We start from the raw sequence: 24,649 nt of genomic DNA, 5'->3' as shown, positions 1-24,649 counted from the left end.
GTGAGAGGAGCCTAGCTCCCCTCACGTTCGTCACGCTGCCCCGCCTACACACATCCTGACAGCCAATGTATCACGCTCCGCGGGCCGGATTAAAAGGTCCGCCGGGCCGTAAACGGCCCTCGGGCCAAAGTTTGCCCATTGCTGCTCTAGGGCTTAACACACATATGCTGGAAACATTCACCATATTTTTAATGCAGTGATTATGAAATTGCAGTATGTTTAACCAAACTTTTACAGCAGGGGCAAATGTGCAGAAAATGTTTACCTATGGTACACATTAATCTGACTGCTACTAAAATAATATCCATCTCTTTAGTTATGATTTTTGGGACAGTATCACGCTTACACCTAACGAAGGTGGTCAGGCACTATAACTAGCTTCCGTGCTCTGCACCTATAGCAGCCCCCTTTCCCTAAGTCTAGGTTCACAACTTGCATTGGATCCATTTCTGCAGTGCTTTTTGCAGTGCGTTTTGGCTTTTTTAAATTTTTTTAATTTTTCTTGTTGCTAGGCAGATTTTAAATGCAAAATGCATCAAAAACACAGCAAAAATGCAATACATGCTTTTCTCCAGTGTTCCCATTGAAGTCCATAGAACCAAAAACACAACGTTTTGTGTTAAAAAAAGTCCCTGACCCTTTCCAAAAAATGCAACGAGTGAAAACGCTCAGATGTGAATGTGTCCCATAGGAAATCATGTTAATGTTTGCAAAAGCAAAACGCTGCAGAAAGCGCTTAGGTGTGAACCTAGGGTAATGCAGACCATAGACGGGTCGAAAATCGGCCGATTTTTCTTTAAAAAAACGAAAAATCGGTCGTTCAAGCGGCCGACGTTACCAGCAATGGTAAAAAAAATCAGACGATTTTCATCCCGTCTACAGCCGGCAAAAAATGTCCCTGCAGAGAGCTCTGCTATTTATTTGACAGTTCCTTGACATTTATAGTGGTTGCAACAATGTATTTGTATCCATTTAGGATACAGATGTTTTTATTCGGAAACAAATAGATACATTGTTGCAGCCGCTATAAATGTCAGGGAACTGTCAAAGAAATAGCGGAGCTCTTTGCAGGGACAGTTTTTGCCGGACTGGAATTCCTCTTCTTCTTCATCCTCTTCTTCTTCTTCCTCTTCTTCATCCTCTTCTTCTTCTTCATCCTCTTCTTCATCCTCTTGTTCCTCTTCTTCTTCATCCTCTTCTTCATCTTTTTCATCCTCTTCTTCATCTTCCTCTTCTTCAGCTTCTTCATCCTCTTCTTCATCCTCTTCTTCTTCATCCTCTTCTTCTTCTTCATCCTCTTCTTCTTCTTCATCCTCTTTTTCTTCCTCTTCTTCATCCTCTTCTTCTTCTTCATCCTCTTCTTCCTCTTCTTCTTCCTCTTCTTCATCCTCTTCTTCATCTTCCTCTTCTTCTTCCTCTTCTTCCTCTTCTTCATCCTCTTCTTCTTCATCATCCTCTTCTTCTTCCTCTTCTTCATCCTCTTCTTCATCCTTTTCTTCTTCTTCATCCTCTTCTTCTTCCTATTCTTCTTCCTCCTCTTCTTCTTCATCCTCTTCTTCATCCTCTTCTTCTTCATCATCCTCTACTTCTTCCTCTTCTTCTTCCTCTTCTTCATCCTCTTCTTCTTTTTCATCCTCTTCTTCTTCCTATTCTTCTTCTTCCTCCTCTTCTTCTTCTTCTTCCTCTTCTTCACCCTCTTCTTCTTCTTCATCCTCTTCTTCTTCTTCATCCTCTTCTTCTTCCTCTTCTTCTTCCTCTTCTGCTTCTTCTTCATCCTTTTCTTCTTCATCATCCTCTTCTTCTTTCTCTTCTTCTTCTTCTTCCTCTTCTTCATCCTCTTCTTCTTCATCATCCTCTCTTTCTTCTTCCTCTTCTTCTTCTTCTTCCTCTTCGTCTTCCTCTTCTTCATCCTCTTCTTCATCCTCTTCTTCTTCCTCTTCCTCTTCTTCTTCTTGTTCTTCATCCTCTTCTTCATTTTCTTCTTCTTTTTGTCTTCCTCTTGCAGGTCACGGCTCATGCGCAGATTTTTTTATCGGTAAAAAGATCGGCCGATTTGCCCATAATTGCCGCGAAAATCGGCCGATTTTTTTTCCAACTTTACCGATAAAAAAAATCAGCCAAAATACCGAAAAATGGCCGAACAATTAGGCCACTAACGATCTGAAAATCGTCCAATTTTATTTTCGGACGAAAAATCGGCCGATTTTTGACCCATCTATGGCCTGCATTAGGCCAAGAGACTGGCCACATTAATCACCTTGCAGGTGGGCAGGCAGACAGGGATGTATCATAGCTAAAGTCAGGATGCTGGAATAACACCAACAGCTGTCAAAGAACAGGAGCATTTACATGCTCCTGTCAGGTGGATGTCTTTTAGCAGAGCTCATCATTGGCGGTGCATGAGTTATTGTTTGATGACAGAACTATGTTTCAGAGTTGAAAGAGTTTAGGCTTATGTGAACAAAAAAAGTTTTATAGTTTAAGTGATATGCTAAGAAATGTGGGAACCTTGAGCCACTTTCTACTCTTTTGTGTTTAAAATGGTTGTACACCTCTGAAATGAAAAACTAACAAAGCATACCCTTACATAGTGTGTACTTGCCTAAGTCTATAGTACCTAATTTGGATCCTCTGCTATCTGCATGAATAACTTTTGACAGTTTTTCAAAGTCAGCTGTGCATGTTTCCCCATGAGTCTATGTAAAGGGGAGGTGTGTCCATTTCCTCCACTCAGGTCTCAGATTACACTTATCTCTTTGCTGTCTGCAGTGCACACATGTACAGCTTATGTAGGAGGATTTAATTCTTTCTTCTGTGCCTTCTGAGGCTTGTCACTTCAGTGGGCTTATGTAAGGGTTTTTTTTAATCACTTTTATCCAAGTCGCACAAAGCAACAACTATGCCATATAAAACACTGTTGCAATAAAGATAAAAACAGATAATGTGCCTGCTCTATGTTATCCCAGCACCTGCACTTTATCAGGCCAAGGAGACCATGGCTTCATAGCGAGAGGCATAGACAGGTGAAAGGACACAAGCTCAATGGCCCCCAGTGTCTTACTCATCAACATCAAATTTTTCTTGACCAAACACATTTCTAATACTCTCTATTTACTGTCTACCAAAAGCTATAGAATATTCAATTAGTACAAATAACTAATACCCGGTTGATTCTGCCATCATTCTCCTCCTCCATGCCTACATTATTGTCATCTAGTGGGGTAGAGTGGAGCGGGCTGTGTGCAGGTGGGACGGTGTCGGCAGGGTGGGATGTGTCTAGTACAGGAAACCTTCTTCGGACCTCCTTATGAGACATATACAAGCATCATCAGATCCTAGGTTGCCATTCCACCTAATCTTTCAGTGCGGCCAGGAGCATGAATGAAATTTCATGTTACTGCAATAGAAGAGTATTTAATAAAAAATATTTAATAAAAAGAAGAGTATTTAAAAAAAAGAGTATTTCATAAAAAAATTATTTAGTAAAAAGGTATTTAGTATTTTTATTTTTTTTTATTTCTAACAACTAGTGTCATAACTAACAAGTGATAACTGTATGTGCAAGTAGGGGGATATATGTATATCCGTAACAGTGAGTTTATGCATTTATGTTGGAATTTTTACATTGTGGCCTTGCCCTTTCCAGCTTAAAGGATAAGTTCACCTTTGGGAACATGGTACACCCGTTTTTATGGTGGACCATGTAACATGTTCCCATAGCCGCAGCTGACCCTCACCACCCCCCCTCTCTCTGACAGATAGTATGGGGAGTTTCCCTGTACTTTCTGTCAAATATGAAAACAGCGCGGACGTGTGGGGCTCCGCCCACATGGCCGCATCATTCACGGACTTCCGTGAATTCATAAACTTCAGGCCCCGACAGCCTTAGCGGCTGTCAGCTTGTGTGAAGGGGTGTGTGCCCCTTCCCTCCAATCAGCTCACAGAGCTCTCCACTGATGTAACTTCATCTTCCCGCCCCCTGCTTTTCAGAACTGAGAGATCCTGTGTACATTCTGCACTTTGACTGGATGTAGGGTTAAGATGGCAACAGATCGACAGGTACAACTTATGTAGGATGATTTGTTCAATCCCTCCATCCCTGTGTATCACCTGAGGCCAGTCACTTCACTTCACTTCACTTTACACCTATGCTCCTCATCAGTAAAGGCTGATGTAGAAGGGCTGGATTTTACTCTCTGAATTTGTAAATGCCTGTAAATATATTGTGTATGCACTTCTTGCCTTGACTTTGAAACCCTGGAAGGAGGAAGTGGGGAGAGAGAAAGATTTAAGCCACATTTCATGTCCAAGAATAGACTATTATGCAAGTGTTCCTATGATGTAGCAGTTAAAATGCAGTTACTGTATACAATATGTAGATTCTTACGATGGTCAGAATATCTATGCCTTGTCCTTGTTACTATTGCACATGCACAGTGCCAGATAGCTAGGTCTGTGATACTGTTTGTATGTAGCGATCACATTGCTGTAAATTAGTAAGTGAAATTGTTTATTGCAATAGAATTTACAGTATATACCTCTCTTGTTGTTTTTGATATTACCAGGGAGGGACTAAAGTGCAGGAGCAGATAGGCTAACTTTGAGATTCATTGCTAAACCACAGTTTCTGCCAGTGAGAAGTTTCATTCTAAACTGGTGAGATACCAGTTGGAGGATACCCCATGATCGCTTATAGGCTGGTGCAGTCTGCTTGCTCAATTGCTTCACTCCTCTGACCAGAGCGGAATCATAGCCTGAAGAGGAAGTCAGGAGAAACTCGGTTTGTCTGTGGTTTCCTGGTTCCTGGAGGCAGCGTTCTGGTTGGCTTTGCTGCATCCAGGTGACCTCTGGTGGCCATCTTTGGGTCAGCAAAGTCTTTATAAGTCCCTGTCCCCAGCAGAGCAAGGTAAGGCAAATGGGCAGCATGAATATTTATTGTGCTGCAGCCAATCCCTGGGGAGGTGTACCAAGTAGGTGGTTGAAAAACACATAGATAGTCTGAAGCCCAAAGTAGCCCTGTTCTAGTCCTGGGTCTAGTGCTGAAGAAGGAGTCCCCAGCTTCCACAGATCGCTGGAGTTGCTGCACGTTCATTGAGGTTTCAGCTGTGGCATAGCTGGGGGCCTAGTTAAAAAATCATTTTCTGAAGATAATTAAGGGATTTTCACCTGAGGATCTGGTCTGGAGAGCGTAATAAGAAGTGTCCAGTGGTGGTTGGAAGGAGGCATCCAGCTCTCCTGTGGCATTGTGATCATTAACTTCTCTCTCACTGAAGAGTGTCCAGTGGACTGGAAGGTGGCATCCGGTAATCCTGTGGTGTTTTCAGTACTGACCTGAGCTCAGGGTCTCAGTGACCGTGTGCTGTTTCCTTTGGGTGGAAGAACCAGTGGCAGTTCTGATTGGGAAATCTTTTAATAAGGACTCAGTTCTGCTATAGAGACTGTTCAGAAAGGCTTAGTAAAGTGCTGCTAATATTCAGTGAATCTGGAATATCCCATATCATCTTATACTTCATCCATGTTCTTCAGTAATATAAATTCTAAAAAGGCATCCCCTAGACCAGGGTGGGCAACTATGGCCCTCCAGCTGTTGTAGAACTACAAGTCCCATGAGGCATTGCAAAACGGACAGTTACAAGCATGACTCCCAAAGGCAGAGTGTCAGGGCTCCAGGGTATGACCAGAGGTATGGGAACTGACGCAGGGAAACGCAGGCTTCAGATATGTTATAAACAATATAATTTATTAACACTAACAATACAAAAACGCAGTGCAATACTAAAACATAACACAGTGCAAACGAATCAAACCACCCACAGATAACAATACATACAATGCAAGTGTCGTCAGGCAGGCCGGGTCAATAACAATTGGGCAGGTAGGAACAGAAGGAGCAGGCAGAGAGTAGTCAGGTCACGAGCCGGGTACAGCAACTAACGGGCAGGTAGGTACTGGGGGTCAGGCAGAGAATGGTCGGGGTCACAAGCCAGGGATCAAACAGGATCAAGTCAAGTCAGCAGAGGTCCGGATCAGGCAGGGTCGGCAACGAATCAGTCAGACAGGAACAGGAACAGGAACAGGGATGCAGGTAACAAGATACAGGGGCCCATAGAAAAACACACACCAAGGCCCAGACTGCAGGTCTGGCCATCCCTTAAATACACCTGCATAATCAGCTTCAGGTGTTTGGCTGACTACAGGGTTGAGTCTCTGATTGCTGAGAGCACCCGCTGGCCAGCCCTGGTACTGCAGCCCACAAGGCAGGTGAGTCCCACCATTACTGGCAAGTCCATTCCTGACACAGAGGCATGATGGGACTTGTAGTTCACCAACAGCTGGAGGGTCACAGTTGCCCACCCCTGCCCTAGACAAATTGCTGAGCCAAGGTGAGTGAACTGTTGCTTTGTGCCTGGCTCCCTCTACTGTAATCTTGGGAAAGAACCAGTTAAATTACAGTGGCTCCTTCGGTGGTAACACTACACATATTTTTACTGTACAAGTCTCAGGAGCAGTTTGTAGCAGTGATCAGGAAAGCATGATAGATTCCATTCCCTGGAGGGGTACAGTAAGGCAAGCATGTAATTGAGAGGGTCTCTGCTCGGTTAGATGCTCTGGTGGACAGGGGAGAGATTGGAGTCTATTAGACCCATAGGGGTTTATTTACTAAAGCTGGAGAGTCCAAAATCAGACTCCCTTCTGCAAAGAAACCAATCAGCTTCTAACCTCAGCTTGTTCAATGAAGCTTTGGCAATGAAACCTGGAAGCTGATTGGTCTCTATGCAGAAGGGAGTCTGATTTTGCACTCTCCAGCTTTAGTAAATAAACCCCATAATGTCTCCATAAAGAGTACCTCTCACCTGCCCAATGCTATCATATTGAGGTTTGTTAACCCCTTGTGATAGTAATAAAGTGAAAAATCAATAAATAAAACTATACTAAAATGTTTTTTTTTAAACAAAAATTAAACGTAACCCCTGTTGCCCTGCACACACCTGCAAATGCAAAAGCATGTTTAGGGTGCGCACACGTATGTAAACCACGATTGCAACACACATGTGAGGTATTGCCGCAAACATTAGAGTGAGAGCAATTATTCTAGCACTAGAGCTCATGGATAACTCTAAACTAATAAACAGCAACTTCTTTAAAAGCATTACATCATACATATGGAGATTTTTGGCTATCATAGTTTTTTGTGATATCATGCGCACATTCAATTTTAAGACTTTACATGTATGGTATCTATTTACTTGATGAACCCCTTCTTTTATATTTTACCAATAAATTGGATATTATATTTTGTTATGTTCACTAAACTTCAATTTAGTATTTGTTCCTGAAAATATGTGTTCAATAAGCATTTACGCAAATATCATGTGACATAAACAATTACACCTATTATATATTTATTCTACAGGTATTCTGCTTTCAGACAATATATAAAGTTTTGGGTGTTTAAGTAATTTTATGGGCCATGATGCTGATTTTTACATGTGAGCAAAAAATTGAAAAAATTGTTCTAATGTCAAAGTTGTTAATAGCCCAAGCTGTCCACACAGCTTAGAGGCTGTTGAAACAAACCATTAACACCAACAGGAGTCCTTACAATGGTCAAATTTATTTATTTATTTATCTAAAACCTTTATCCCAAATGAAGAAAAAAAATGTTGCTGTAACTGCTTAGGAAGTGTTAGCTGGGGTTGGCATTAAAGAGCAACTAAACCCATCAACTTAATCAAACCTAAGACAATAAGGGTATATATGATACTTCAAAAAAATATAAATTTTATGATAACACACAAGAACTCTTCTACCTAAGTATGTCCTGCAAAATGATTAAAAAGGAAAAAAAAAAAGACAATGTTGTCATTGCTCTTCCTTGGTTGCACATAAAGATAAATACAAATACCACACTGCTCTCCAGGTCAGTCCAATAAACTCAAAAAAGAAAAATTGAGTGCCTGTTCGTCTTGAAACTGCAGGACACCAAAGAGTCAAGGACAGGTGACTTCATACTGATACGGATAAAACACTGACTTCTTTATTGTGTCAGTTAAAAGGTCCACAGCATCATAGCAACGCAAGGAGAGAGAACAAAGGGACTTAATCATAACATAAATGTGTATTTATGTATGTATTTTATTAATCTTTGTGTGCAGTCAAGGGAGAGAGATGACAATATTGTCTTCTTTTTTTTTATCACATAGAAGGAAAAATTTGGATGGGGGATTTCTACTTATAATATTTTGGTATTGCGTCTGCTATAAAAAATGCTTATTTTTGTAAATATCCCTTATACCTTTCTTGTCCAAAGTTTTATGGTCCTTCATGTCGATTTGGAATAATTACAGCTACACACACTATCAATATCCTGTTTATTTCAGGTGTAGCTGATGGAATGTGTTTTATTAATTTGTTAAACCCATCAATTTGTTTGTTTTCCAAAATGTTGGAGGCATGCCATGAACGAAACTGTCACAGTTGCTTCTACCATCAACCAAACTGTTTGGCTGGTGTCATAACTGATCATATGTGCAGCACCATCCCAACCTCAGATCAAACAGAGGCTAAGATGGCAGCTTTCTTGGCTGTGAAGAATAGAAGGAAAGTAGGAGTTCTGCTTGAATTTGTTAGTCAAATCCATCTAAATGTGTTAGTGTATCTTACATTGCCCTCTTCTCAGGTTGACAATACTGATGTCTGAGGGTGTCTCCGTTGCTCCTCCAGTGGAGTGGAGACCCCTAAAACAGGAAATGTGTTATCGGGAAGTGGATCAAAAAAAATCCTAAACAAGAAAACAAATGCAGCCATTGCATATAAGGATTGGTAAGCTGTAATATATTTCATATTTGCTTTTGAGCGTAATAACGCTTTAAATTAAACCTTGCTATGATTGCTGAGTATTGATAAACAGATATGCCAAAGGATTGATTCAACCACTAGCTTTTTTTATCTTGAAAAAGGCCAATGAACTTGAATTTATTATTTTAACTGCATTGCCCTTGGGCCTGCCTGTGTGCCATTTTGGTTATATATGCAGTTATATCCCTAATTTTTACTGGCCATCAGGATAGTGGGGTATGGGGAAGGTGGTAGGATGGTGTGAAATATTTTTGGTGCACACTTTATTTACACTTTTTTAACTGTTAAAACTATACAGTGGGATGCTGCAGAAAAATAACAGATATAGATACTATTACTCTTAAATCACCATAAAATTAAAAAAAAAAGGTAAATACTCTATCTTCACAAAATATAGACAAATCCCCCACCCTCAAGGAAATACACAACTGCCATACTACCTCTTGGTGGTAAAAACTGTACATATAGTTTTAATGCAGAGAACTGGGGGCAGCCTTCTTCCTGCCCTAAATCAACCCTAAACTAGTATGAATGGAGGGCACAAATGAAAACGTACACCATCTCTGCAATGTACAGACCTCAAGCACACAAAAAGTCAGGGTAATGGACCAAAGTGATCAAATGGGGATTCAATCCATATAATGAGGAGAATGTTGGGGTACTTTCTTTACAGATACATAGGTTACAAACTGGGCCTTCCAACTCAAAATAAATAAAAAGTGCTGATACATAAAAATCATTCTAAATTAATATAAAGTCCACACATATGAAAAGTCCACATTAGTGCCCAAATTAATAAATACATTTGTCCAAAAGGAATCAGACTAGTGAACCAAAACACAATGGTGTTGATTTACTAAAACTGCTTGGTGCAAAATCTGGTGCAGTTCTGCATAGAAACCAATCAGCTTCCTGGGTTTTTTTTTTTGTCAACGCTTAATTAAACAAGCTGAAGTTAGAAGCTGATTGGCTACCATGCACAGCTGTACCAGATTTTGCACACTCCGGTTTTAGTAATTCAACCCCAATGTGTCCAAAAAAACCAAACTGGTGACCAAACGAAATCCAGATAGTGGACCAACACTGAAAAGTCTCTACAACCAAAGGTCATAATTGCAGGCTTACCAGACGTTCATGACTTTTTAACTACAGACAAGTCAGAGATAGCATGTTGTATTAATGATCACATAGTAACTGAATCTTCAACACTCTTTCAGGATATACTGATTGGCCCAAGATATCAATGTCACTAAACTTCATCCATAAGTCTCCACCGCTGCCAGCACACTCAAAGGAGAGATGGGAAAGAAAAGCTCCACAGCATATGAAACCCCATATAAAGATTTATTAAAACTTTAAAATGTACATCCAGAGAACACAGCGTTGCATTTCAAGTTAATGGTGTGTGTCTTCTTGGTGAATAGAGAGAACGAGTTTAATAACATTAGCTGGATCATGTTTACAGCGAATACACAGGCTACTCCAACCATGCCATTTTGGATTGATGTTTGCACAGTGTGACATCTATCGGAGGCTGCACACTGCAATGTTACACTAAACTGCTTGGTTCCTGGCGATGATGCTGGTGGAGGGCGTTGAAGCTTGACACTGGATGTCGGGATATCAAATGCAATCTGTGAACCCCTGAACTATGTGTGCTACTAAATTCTGACCCCTGAACTCTGTGTGTTACTAAATACCGACCCTTGAACTCTGTGTGTTACTAAATTCTGACCCCTGAACTCTGTGTGTTACTAAATTCTGACCCCTGAACTCTGTGTGTTACTAAATTCTGACTCCTGAACTCTGTGTGTTATTTAACTGTGACTCCTAAACTCTGCGCATTACCTAATCCTGAAACTCTGTGTATTTCTTAATCCTGCCCCTGAACTCTGTGTGTTACTTAGCCCTGACCCCTAAACTTTGTGCAATACTTAACCTCCTTATGCCGAGCGTACGCAAATATGTGACCTCTAAGTGGCTGGGCCTTGATGCCGAGTGGACGCACATTTGTGTACCATTTGTAAACAAACATGTGCTGAGAGCGTGTGCCCTGCGCATTTCCAGCACATGTGTTGGCATCCCATGGAAAGGTTCCAATCCCTCCTTGTGATCGGGACCTTTCCGATCATGTGACAGCCAATCACGGTGGTCACATGACCCTAAACCCCACCCCACCTCCCAGCGTCAGAAACCCCTTAAAAGCCCAAGAGGCGCCGACGTGCAGGGGTTAACCCTGACCCCTAAACTCTGTTAATTACTTAATCTTGACCCCTGAAATCTTTGATTTACTTACTTCTGACCCCTGAACCCTCTATGCTACTTAATTCTTACCCCTGGGCTCTGTGTTTTACTTAATCCTGACCCTTGAACTCTGTGTGTTACTTAATCCTGAGCCCTGGACTCTGTGTGTTACTTAATCCTAACCCCCTGGGCTCTGTGTGTTACTTAATCCTGACCCCCTGGACTCTGTGTGTTACTTAATCCTGACCCCTGAAGTCTGTGTGTTACTTAGTCCTGACCCCTGAAGCTTGTGTGTTACTTAGTTCTGACCCCTGAAGTCTGTGTGTTACTTAATCCTGACCCCTGAACTCTATGTGTTACTTAATCCTGACCCCTGGACTCTGTGTGATACTTAGTCCTGACCCCTGAACTCTGTGTGTTACTTACTCCTGACCCCTGAACGCTGTGTGTTACTTAGTCCTGACCCTTGAAGCCTGTGTGTTACTTAATCCTGACCCCTGAAGTCTGTGTGTTACTTAATCCTGACCCCTGAACTCTATATGTTCCTTAATCCTGACCCCTGGACACTGTGTGTTAGTTAGTCATGACCCTTGGACTCTGTGTGTTACTTAATCCTGACCCCTGAACTCTGTGTGTTACTTAGACCTGACCCCTGAACTCTGTGTGTTACGTAGTCCTGACCCCTGGGCTCTGTGTTTTACTTAATCCTGACCCCCTGAACTCTGTGTGTTACTTAATCCTGACCCCTGGACTCTGTGTGTTACTTAATCTTGACCCCTGAACTCTGTGTGTTACTTAGTCCTAACCCCTGGACTCTGTGTGTTACTTAATCCTGACCCCTGAACTCTATGTGTTACTTAATCCTGACCCCTGAACTCTGTGTGTTATGTAGTCCTGACCCCTGGGCTCTGTGTTTTACTTAATCCTGACCCCGGAACTCTGTGTTTTACTTAATCCTGACCCCTGAACTCTGTGTTTTACTTAATCCTGACCCCTGAACTCTGTGTGTTACTTAGTCCTGACTAGAGATGAGCGAATCGAACCTGGCGAAGTGGAATTCGTTTCGAATATCAGGAAAAATTCGATTCGCATCGAATCCGAATTTTAGCAAACTTCGGGTGCACGAATCGAATTTTTCCCGATCAGCCGGCAAAAGTGTCACTGCAGAGAGCTCCGCTATTTCTGACAGTTCTGACAGTTCATTTACAGCGGTTGAAACATTGTATCTATTTGTTTCCATTTAGGATACAGATGTTTTTATTCAGAAATAAATAGATACAATGTTTCAACCGCTGTAAATGTGAAGGAACTGTCAGAGAACTGTCAGAAATAGCGGAGCTCTCTGCAGATACACTTTTTGCTGTACTTTAATTCTTCTTCTTTTCATTCTTCTTCTTCTTTTCATTCTTCTTCTTCTTTTCATTCTTCTTTTCATTCTTCTTCTTCTTTTCATTCTTCTTCTTCTTTTCATTCTTCTTTTCATTCTTCTTCTTTTCATTCTTCTTCTTCTTCTTTTCATTCTTCTTTTCATTCTTCTTCTTTTCATTCTTCTTCTTTTCATTATTCTTCTTCTTCTTTTCATTCTTCTTTTCATTCTTCTTCTTCTTCTTCTTTTCATTCTTCTTCTTCTTTTCATTCTTCTTTTCATTCTTCTTCTTCTTTTCATTCTTCTTCTTCTTCTTTTCATTCTTCTTTTCATTCTTCTTCTTCTTCTTTTCATTCTTCTTCTTCTTTTCATTCTTCTTTTCATTCTTCTTCTTCTTTTCATTCTTCTTCTTCTTCTTTTCATTCTTCTTTTCATTCTTCTTCTTCTTCTTTTCATTCTTCTTCTTCTTCTTTTCATTCTTCTTTTCATTCTTCTTCTTCTTCTTCTTTTCATTCTTCTTTTCATTCTTCTTCTTTTCATTCTTCTTTTCATTCTTCTTCTTCTTCTTTTCATTCTTCTTCTTCTTCTTTTCATTCTTATTTTCATTCTTCTTTTCATTCTTCTCATTCTTCTTTTCATTCTTCTTCTCATTCTTCTTTTCATTCTTCTTCTTCTTCTTTTCATTCTTCTTCTTCTTTTCATTCTTCTTCTTCTTCTTTTCATTCTTCTTTTCATTCTTCTTCTTCTTCTTTTCATTCTTCTTCTTTTTCTTTTCATTCTTCTTTTCATTCTTCTTCTTCTTTTCATTCTTCTTCTTCTTCTTTTCATTCTTCTTTTCATTCTTCTTCTTCTTCTTTTCATTCTTCTTCTTCTTCTTTTCATTCTTCTTTTCATTCTTCTTTTCATTCTTCTTCTTCTTCTTCTTTTCATTCTTCTTTTCATTCTTCTCATTCTTCTTTTCATTCTTCTTTTCATTCTTCTTTTCATTCTTCTTCTCATTCTTCTTTTCATTCTTCTTCTTCTTCTTTTCATTCTTCTTCTTCTTTTCATTCTTCTTTTCATTCTTCTTCTTCTTCTTTTCATTCTTCTTCTTTTCATTCTTCTTCTTCTTCTTTTCATTCTTCTTTTCATTCTTCTTCTTCTTCTTTTCATTCTTCTTCTTCTTTTCATTCTTCTTCTTCTTCTTTTCATTCTTCTTTTCATTCTTCTCATTCTTCTTTTCATTCTTCTTTTCATTCTTCTTCTCATTCTTCTTTTCATTCTTCTTCTTCTTCTTTTCATTCTTCTTCTTCTTTTCATTCTTCTTTTCATTCTTCTTCTTCTTTTCATTCTTCTTCTTTTCATTCTTCTTCTTCTTCTTTTCATTCTTCTTTTCATTCTTCTTCTTCTTCTTTTCATTCTTCTTTTCATTCTTCTCATTCTTCTTTTCATTCTTCTTTTCATTCTTCTTCTCATTCTTCTTTTCATTCTTCTTCTTCTTTTCATTCTTCTTTTCATTCTTCTCATTCTTCTTTTCATTCTGCTTCTCATTCTTCTTTTCATTCTTCTTCTTCTTCTTTTCATTCTTCTTCTTCTTCTTTTCATTCTTCTTCTTCGTCGTGCCCCGTGACTGCCCAAATGAGTGAAGTGTGCGGTGATTCTAAGATCGACGGCACTCATCTGCATGTCATACTGACTGACAGTATTATTTCTCTTCCCCAGCAGACTCCAAGGGCATTTAAATTAAAGGTACAGTGTTCTGCACTAATATAAAGGCTCTCTGAAGCCTAGAAACCCTTTTAATAAGTTAAATTTGCGGCGAATAAATTCGCATCGAATCGAATTTCTCCCGCAAATTCGGCGAATCAGCCGAATCGAATTTTTGAATAATTCGCTCATCTCTAGTCCTGACCCCTGGATTCTGTGTGTTTTGTAATCCTGATATCTGGACATTACTTAATTCTGACCTTTGAACTCTGTGTGGTACCTAATCCTGCCCCTGAACTCTCTGCATTACTTAACCTTAACTCCTTAACTCTCTGCATTACTTAAATCTTACCCCGAACCATCTGCATTAGTTACTCCTGACTTCTGAACTCTGTGCTTTACCTAATATTAACCCCTGAACAATGTGCATTACTTAACCCCAAACTCTGTGTTTTACTTACTGTTAACCTCTGCACTCTGTGTGTTGCTTACTCCTGACCCCCTGTATCACTTTATCCTGACCTATGTGTGCTATGCATTCTCTTGACTCATAGGCACAGGGTTTTTTTTAACCATAAGCCCTGCCCACTGTTAGCAGACTGGATACACCTACAATTACCATTCTGATCCTTCTGATGGTTCCCATAGTATTTTGTCTTTATACTTTGATTGGCTGTCGTCTGTGACCAGTTTTGTTGCATGTTAAAAATGAAGGCATGATTTTGGCATGGCTCCGCTACTAATGAGGGTGTGGTTGTGTGGGTGTGGATAAAAGTGGATGTGTTCCGTAAATCTGGTAACCTTAGCTTATTTACACTGTAAATATACATGTGCAAATGTATACTAACCTTTACTGTTGTGTGTTGAATGCTGACTAATACTTCACTTCCAGACAAGAATCCGTACTGAAGTCAATTGCAGGCATCTCTGCAATAGGAATTTCATATTTGGCAAAATACTCTCTAGGCTTTGGAATTAAATTAATTTATCACCTTCCCTGATGATCTTGTACACCTCTACAAATAATGTAAAACATGGCACTCACATCTCAGCAAATTGTCATATTATTGGAGTCACAATACTAGAACTAGCATGTGGGACACACATTGTAAAGCAACTGACCAGGGACAATTCCAGGGACATTTGGTAAACTCTGCCACATTCATTCTTTTTCCTCTTTTGCTACAGGTCATAGATCACATATACATATATATATATCAAATACAGTATATTTAGGGTATTCAGTTTTGGAGGGAGTGTGTGTGCCATCAAAGAGCATGTTGATAGAAGTAGAAATCAAAGTGACGATGGTGCCTGTATTTTGTATTTACATGCAGTGCTAGATTTAAAAGGGGACAAAAGGGGTAACTACCCTGGCATGCGGTGCTAGATTTAAAAAGGAACAAAAGGGGCAACTACCCTGGACCCCCTGACAGAAGGCCCAAAAATTATATAAAACAATATAAAAAAGGACATAAAATAATACAAAAACTAATATTACAATAAAAAAAAAGCTTCTTTTTTTAAATGTATTTTGGGAAGTAATATTTTGTCGGCCATCATCTGTAAAAGTTTTTACTCTGAACTGTTATGGTATATGGTATTATTATTAAAAATGAATTATGGCAGCTCAAGTGAACCATGCATAGAGTGCTTATGCTCTTAAGAAAGGTCCTCTATGACTGTGCATGGGTGTGTGCACATGTGATCTCAGAATGACATTGCGCCATGCATTTGGAAAATGTGTGAATGTCATTGAGAATGTAAATCAGCTCTGTGTACCAGGGTACCCCCGAGCTTGAAGGCCCCCCCAAAGTTTAAACCTGGCCCTATTTACATGTATCTCAGATGTCTGCTGTACATATCGTACTTTACTCTCCTTGCTGCAATTACCACCAAAATCTTTTATCTGCTTTTGGGAAACTGGGAAGCATTAGTTGATAATACATTGCTCTTTTCCCTCTTAGTTTTCTGTTGATATATAGCCAATTTTTTCAAGGAACTTGAAAGGACAGTTCTTTTTTAAATCCATTGGGTCCTATTTCCGTGTACAAATAATTTTAGTGGCTTTAAAAACAAAAATATATGACAGCATTCTCAGACTTTTGGGATGATGGTTGTGCTTTTTGTATCATATGTTCAGCTCATGTATTTTTTAACTTAGAAGGACAGACTAGCAGCCTAAGTCTGCCTTGCATCTGGCTTTTATTTAAGTAGCAGATGCATCCGTTACAAAGGAACATACTATTTTAAGGTGCTGTGCTGTAGAGAGGAACTAAACATATCACATTAAACACGTTTATCAAAACCTCATGTTCAATACATATCAAGTCATGAGTTTGAAAGCAATAAACTGACAGTAGGCTGTATGCTTACTTATATAAGTCATACAGTATTATGTCATCTACGACTTGCTGTGTTGATCTTTCTTGAAGAGACCACATAGGAATCCAGAACAGTTGAAATGCAGTAGACTGATTTTTATTTGAATATATTAAAAAAATAATAGTAGATTAAAAGTAACTAGTATTTGATAAGAAAAAAGGAAAATCTGCAAGAATTTGCTTGCACAAAACCAGCATTAGGTTTTTTAATCAAAGTAGATGTAAACTCAATCACTTAAAGTGATTCTAAAGGTTTTTTTTTTTGTAAAATAATAAACATGTTTATACTCACCTACTGTGTGCAGTGGTTTTGTACAGAGCAGCCTGGATCCTCCTCTTCCCGGGTCCCCCGCAGGCTCTCCTGGCTCCTGCTGTCTTTCAGGTGCCCCCACAGCAAGCAGCTTGCTATGGGGGCACCCACTGCTCCGTGTTTCCATTCACACATGGAGCTGTGGCTTGACGCCGCCCCCCCCCCCCTCATTGGCTGACTAGCTGTGATTGACAGCAGATGGAGCCAATGGCTCCTGCTTGCTGTCTCAGCCAATGTGGAGGCAGAGACCTAGGACAGCTGAGGCTGGATCACGATGAGGCTCAGGTAAGTGTTGAGGGGGCTGGGGGAGCTGCTGATCACAGAAGTTGTTTTACCTTCATGCGTCACGCCTCCTTGGTGTGGAACCAATGGAAGAGATGACCCGCCCACGTACAACGCGATTGGTGTAGGAAGAGGCAGGGTAGCCGCTTCTTCCGTTGTGATTGGCTGAGCTGGGTCTGCTGCTGGCTTGCTTGTTGATGGTTGTGGCCCAGGGAGGAAGAGGAGAGAAGCCCGAGGGAGGAGTGGATCCTGGAGTCTGAACGGCGGTGGACCTTCTGGTGTGCTTATGATGACCCCCAAGTGTGAGTGACACCATCCCTGGGAGTCTGCTGCAGCCCTAGAGGACGCCATTCCGGTGACCAGACCCTGAAGTCTCCACGGATTATTTACATACAACGCCCAGTTTGTATGTACTTCTGGTAAGTGCATTATTGTACTATCACCCTATGGAGTAACCAGGAGTATATCACATCACCTTGACCACTGCAATTTTGGAACGTTTTCTCATTAACAGGACTTCTAATTTGTTATATGAAAGAATAATATATATGAATATTTCATTTTGAACATTTTGCTTGCACTTGATGGTCAATATAATTTCAGCGCTGCATTTTTTAGATTACATATATTACTGAGGTGCCGAGGTATGCCTTTTATGCTAGCAGCTCCTTATTAGCTTATCGTATATCTAACCTGTATCTAGTTGTATGAAAAGCTGCGCTCATTCATTTTTGTTTACTAAATACAGTGTTATCTAGTTAGAGTTTACAGTCTAATTTAATACATTTTATAGGGAAACTATGATGGTTTTAATGTTTTAATTTTTTTGATGTTTCTAAACTGTTTTATATAGTTTTATCAATTTATATTAATTTTCATATTTTTATTTCCTATTTGCCTGAGTCAAAAATGCATATTTTTCATACTTTTTTTAGTCTTTTGTTTTCTTTGGCTTGCCACATGCTGCTTTATATTACTGCAAGTGGTAGCTAAATATAAATAATTATTATGCAATATTTCATATTTACCTGAAAAAGAATAATAAAGATTTGAAAAATGTCGTGTTTTAGTCCTAAATGAAATAAACAAATGTAAAAAATAAATATGAAATACTATGTATTCACCTGAAAGTGTTCTAAATACATACAAGAAGATAATTAAGTAAATAATATCTGAATAATCTTATGGCTGTGTTAACTCTATAAAAACCTTGCTACTTTATGAAGTAAATATTTACATTTGTACATAAATTCAGTCATATATGCTTGCTAATATTCATGCTTTGCTTTCTGTTTAGATGTACATCACAGTGTAATTTACTTCAGTACTCATCCTGATGCCAGGTTTGGATCAGTTCGTTTGGATCAGTTCAGTTTGATTATTCATGGAACATACTGTACATAGTGCAAGTAACTTGGCCTGTATCTCAGCATTTTTTTTATTTCACTGTCTGACATACAGATAACAGAGGGAATGTGAGAATGTATAATTTGTCATAAAATTCCATATTTGAAAAATGACAAATGGAACACGTAAACTTGTGAAAGTCACACTAGAATTACTTTAGGTAACCTTTACAATAGTAACTACAAAATTGCAGTTACTGAAAAGACACTACATTCTCTTTTGCCAAAACTGAAACAATCATCATGAATCTAACTGATGTATATACCTGATAGAGCTGATGTCACGTAATACATTTAAAGTGTATGCAAACTCGAATAATGAATGTCTCTTATTTGCGTCCTTTTAGATTGTTTAACCCTTTCATTGCCAGAGCTATTTTTGCTTCTTTTGCACACATTTTAGGTCTGAAGATTAGTTAAAAAAAACAAATTTCTGATGTCCTGGAGAATAAATTGAGGGTGCTTCCAATTTTTATGTTACACAATATTTTTTCCCGTAATGAATTATCAAGTGTAAAATTTCAGTAAAGAATACATTACAGTTAATTTTAGGGCACACAATGCAATATATTACCCAATTTTTAAGTAAAGTACATAGATAGAAAAATTCCTCCAAGTGACTAAATATACAAAAAGTCTCCTATGTGATATAATACTTTTAAGACAGGTACTCTTTATTGAGAATTCATAGACCCCTGATGTCTCACCTTTCTTTGATTGAAGCTAATAGAGTGCAGAACATGCTCCTTTAGCTTCTTCCCAAGCCACAAGGGCTAGGAAATAGAGTGCAGAACATGCTCCTTTAGCTTCTTCCCAAGCCACAAGGGCCAGGAAAAGAGACACCAGAAACTGGACGTGATGCTTTAAGCACCGCTTCGGGGTTCATTCTAGCTAAAGTAGAGCAGGACAAGACAGGGCTGCCTCAGGCCCCAGACCTGTAGGCAGGTGCAGTCTGCTTTCTCAACTGTAGGTGATACCACAGCTGTAAAAGAAACCAAAGGAAACAGGGTTTCTCTATGGTTTTCAAGGTCTTGGAAGCAGCGTTTCGGTTGGCTACTCTGCATCTAAGTGACCTCTGGTGGCCATCTTGGGTCAACAGAGCTTTCTATAAGTCTCTATCCCCGAGTTTTGGAGCACATTTGCAAAGTGGTTCCACATGAGAAAGAACAAGTTGGGGTTCTGTCATTCTGCAAGGAAGTCTCCCCTATGGAACTGGACCGGCCAGGCCGCACTCTGCCCTCTGAACAGATGCTGTTGGCATAGCTCCTCCTGCTGTATCTGCATTTGAACTGAACTGTGAGTGTTTCCCTAGCGATGCTCTCCCACCTAGGGTGTTTGTAGTTTGGCATTTTCTTCAATACAAGTTCCTTGTTTTATTGCAACCGGACTCGCCACACCATGCTGTACCTCCCCACATGCAATCCTCAGCCACCAACTGGGCATTCTTCTTCGGGGTTTGGCTGAGTCAACACAAATATTCAGGCTACGCATCTGCCTCTTCCAGCCCACTACATTCTAGAATCCTCAAGAAGGCAGGGGGAAGTAGTTCATAGCAATCACAAACTGCTCTGCTCATTACTGGGGAGCCCCAAAAAACTAAATTTACCTAGCCTATCTGGCAGCCTATAAAGGAGGGTGCTACATTAGTAAAACCTTTATTGCAAAAGGACAAAAAGTGTTAGCTGGATTTAGGCTGTAATTTGTTAGTCATCAATGTAAAGTCCATTTAAGTTTAATGGTCCATCTAAATTGATACTCTTCAGACACTACTGATGTTCAGTGATGTCACTACTGCTTCTCCATAGATAGAGGAGATACAGTAAGCCAGGGAGTGTGTTACTAGCCAGAACATTTGGTGAAAATTAGAAAAAAAAAAGAACAGAACAGAAAGGTAAAGTAGCAACCACATTCAAAGATTGGCAAGCTGCAATATTTTCTTTGGGTTTTGATACACAGGTTAGTTCACCTTTACAAAAAAAAGTTATATACCAGTAAGGGGCACCTATAGACAAAAAAAACTCTGCAGCTTTGACTAAAATTGCATAATGCCCTTTCTATAGGTGTACATACTATCCAAAAAACTTCCAGACACGGCATCATCCCATCCTGTCTTGTTGCTAGGACATTGCTAAAACACTCTCAGTCATTACTGCTCATTCCCTCATCACATTAATGAGCAATCCAAAACCCTCACATGTGCTGTACACTATGTCCTTTTGTCACAGCATTGCTCAGCTCAGAACTACTGCTCTCAGGACAGCAAAGGGGTTTGAATCGGCTGGAGCAACGTCTTAACAACAAGGCAGGATAGGATGATACCATCTCTGGGAGTTTTCAGCCAGGCTTCAGGAGGTATGTAAATGGCCTACTCCTATAGCAAGGACATAATATCATTACCTGTATAGACAGTTATTTTTTTAAGACAGTGAAGTGGCTAAATGTTAGCACTTCTGCCTAGCAGCACTAGGGTCATTGGTTTGAATCCCAACCACCTGCCTGGAGTTTGCATGTTCTCCCAATGCCTGCGTGGGTATTCTGGTTTCCTCCCACACTCCAATGACATGCTGGAAGGTTAATTGGTTCCTGTCTAAATTGGCCCTAATATGTGTATGTATGAATGTGAGTTAGGGATCTTAGATTGTATGCTCCATGAGGGTTAGAGACTGATGTGAATGTACTATATATATATATATATATATATATATATATATATATACAGTATGTAAAGTGCTGTGTAAATTGATGGCGTTACATAAGTACCTGTAATAAAAATGTAGCAAACTAAACTTTTAAGGATGGGAAATAAAGTGAATTCTTGGCTTAAAGCAATATAAAATTGAAAGACATATATACTCTTCCCAATTCTATTCTATTTTTTTCTCTTTCCAAAACGAAATCATTCTATAGTATAGCATAGTATAATTTTACTTCACAAATAAGTATATATTTCTAATACTTTATATTGGATATTGTCCATACATTTTTTTTTTTACTGACAAAGATGATTTGAGGTTTTTTTTTACCAAGTTTAAAGTGCTGCCCAATATATTTACCTTTGGATATGGTACTCATAAATATTAAATAGCCGTCACTTTCAGAATCTGATAATGACCACAATGTCCATGGTCAATCATTGCCCCACATTCTGTGCATTCGCATTGGCCACTGTATCGTTGGCTTTCCAAGCCAATAAGAAAGCATGGGAAAAGAGAAGGCAGGCCACAGTTGTTTACATAATAAAGTGTCTGGGTCCAAGAATGTGAACAATATCTCTTTTTTGGACCTTGGGGGCCACTCCAGGATGTGAGGTGATCCCACAAGTTTGCTTTAAAGTATAATTGCCAGTACAAAAATGTGTACACTTGTCCCAGAACTCCCTGAAAAATGAATTTATATGATGTGTTACCTGTACTGCAGATAGTTTATGTTTCCAGCAATATTTCCTGTAGCCTCCAGCCAGTACATACTGCTGTGCTCTTAGAAAAAATCTGGTCCTGGGAGATGGGCTATTTATTCAGCTCAATGCAGAACAGGTCTCCTGTCGCTAAACAGTTCCCTCTTGTGGAAAACAGAAACAGCTTGTTTACAGAAAAGATGGATGCAAACACAGGGCCAGAACATTTTCGCATGCTGATTTTGTATAGATTACAGTATTATTTTATCATTATGCCCTATTCATATGTATGCCTGCACATTGCAGTACTTGTGCTAATGCAAACTATAGGCATGACTGAAGCCCCTTATAGTTTCCTTTAACTGTAGTTTCCTATAGTTTACTTTAACTGTAGTGCATAGAAGTGAACCAGCCACATTGGAAAGAATGGGATTTCTACTTTTTAGTGGGTTTAAATTAAGGGGCCATTTTAAGGGTAAGGTTTGGTATTGGGGTCTGTTCACATTTTCAGAGTATGCATTTTGTCCATTTTGCATGGACAAAAAGCAGTGCGTATTAATGTGTTATGTTTTTCATTTATTTGGAAAATGTATGCTAATGTTTGTAAGGAGGTCCTCTGGTAGCCCAGAGATGTCCTACTGCTACCTCGGCTACTGCTTTCCTCGTGGAAAATGAGGCGATCGGGGCTTTAATTACTTTTTTACCTTTGGGGAGGGGGATCCTAGATCTTGTTTTCATACACACGCATTGGGCCCAAGGACCTGTAATGGGAATCCAGATCCCTCTCCAGTCAGATCTTTCCTCTCCAATAGTTTATAGACATAAAAACTACATAACTCATCCCAGCCTCAGGGAACATCATCCAGTTAACAGAGAAACACATATCACAAAGAGAAGTTGCAAGCAAGCTTTCCATCCTTCAATCCATCTCTTTACACTTCCATACCCTAAAGGTATTGTGAAATGGACATGGTCCACCAAGGAAGAAGTTCTAGTGGCCCCTTACTACCACATCTTGAGGACTGTATGATGTTTTCTTCCTCTTCTCCCTCCTCAAGCTCCACCTACCTTTTTTATACACACTTACTTGGGAACCAGGTTCCAGCCTATACCCAAATAGGAAACAGGAGACAGAATCTTGGTAAAAGAGAACTTAACCCCTGCTTACACTCCCACCCTCTTACCTATAGTACATCCCTGTTCCATACTAGGAACACTGATCCAGAATCTTAGCACACACTTGCCCACAATACATAACAACATATAGTTAACCAGTGTAACATTATTACTCAAACAAGTATGCATTAGCAGATTCCTTATACAGTCATGGCATAACCATATACCAGGCACATACTTTAAACAAATATTTCTAAAAGACCCAAAATAATAGCAAAGTTAGAGCTATAGACAAACATTGGCAGTTCAGAAATAGTAATCTAGATCTGGCGGGTCCAGTCAGTTTCTCGCAACAAGCTGCTTATGGGGCACATAAAAGTACATAAAAGTACACATAAAGTGCACATAAAAGTGCAGATCCTCTGTGCTGGGGTGCACCAACACCGCTAAGTCTATATACAGGTGTTGTCTGTAGCTCAGCTCTTCATAACACAAGTACTCCCAAACAGCCATATCATGTATTTGCTCCTTGTCCCCCTTAACTAGCTGGGAAAACCCTTAAGGAAAGTAAAAGAATTTCATCCCATAGTCCTCCTGGACTATGTGCACCATGTGTCTTTGCCACCGGGACAAACAGGTTAGCTTTGGAGTCACTTTGTGTGTCCAACACCCCTACATCCTGTTTAAAGTAATTGACCACACTTCCAGTGGAGCTAGCTGGTCTCTGCTGTGGTGTGCCAAAGTTTGGGTCCTTCTGTAACACATCTGTAGGCACTATCTAGGACTTCCCTAGGACTTCCAGCACACAGGCTGAACATTCGGTGGCTTGATCTCCCACCACCATCTTGGATAGCTCCTCCACAGTCACCTTTAATTGTCCCATGAGGGACAAATGCCCTCCTTCAGTCTCTGGGCCAGGGGAATGGGCACCAGTTATATCTTCCTCCTTGGATGATATTTCCTCCAATGGGCTATCTTCCTTCATCTGTGGAGATTGTATGGGCTGCAGACACTGCACCTCTGTCACTGCCCACTCCTTCAACATCTGGGGCTCATTGGACTCATACCTTTAGGCTCTCCATGGGTTGACTCAAGCCAAGCTCCTTCAGATGAATCAACACACAGCTCCTGTAGCTAAGGTTGCCTGGAGCCAGGAGAGCCTGAGCAGTCTACCACTACTGACACAGTGGCTCGCCTTCTGGTATTTCCTCCCAATCATATTTCTCGTTCCAAGAGATATTCAAGTCCTGGGGATCAGCATGATCAGACAGGGCCTCAAACAAGAAAGCATGCCATTCCTCAGAGCACTATCACACAGCATGTCCAGGGTACTATCACCGCTGTTACCCGGTTGTAGTCTGGACCCAGCAACATCAGAGTCTCACTCACTAAATATCAACACAACATCAGCCCTTTTCTGGGAATACATTATAAAGCCTAGCTTTGTTCCCCTCACAACTGGAATCATTAATCGGGTATTGATACCCTCCTCAAATGGCTTTTTCCCTAGGAATTGAAACTTGGCTGCAACCTCTGTTTACACTCCTGTGTTCTGTTGCAAAATGCCACAGCAATGGATGCTCTACCACTATCTTCCAGCTC

The sequence above is a fragment of the Staurois parvus genome, unplaced genomic scaffold (assembly GCF_062004578.1).
Source record: "Staurois parvus isolate SC_StPar_1 unplaced genomic scaffold, SC_StPar_1.0 ptg000613l, whole genome shotgun sequence".
In the NCBI taxonomy this organism is placed as follows: Eukaryota; Metazoa; Chordata; class Amphibia; order Anura; family Ranidae; genus Staurois; species Staurois parvus.
This window is presented reverse-complemented; position numbering follows the sequence as displayed.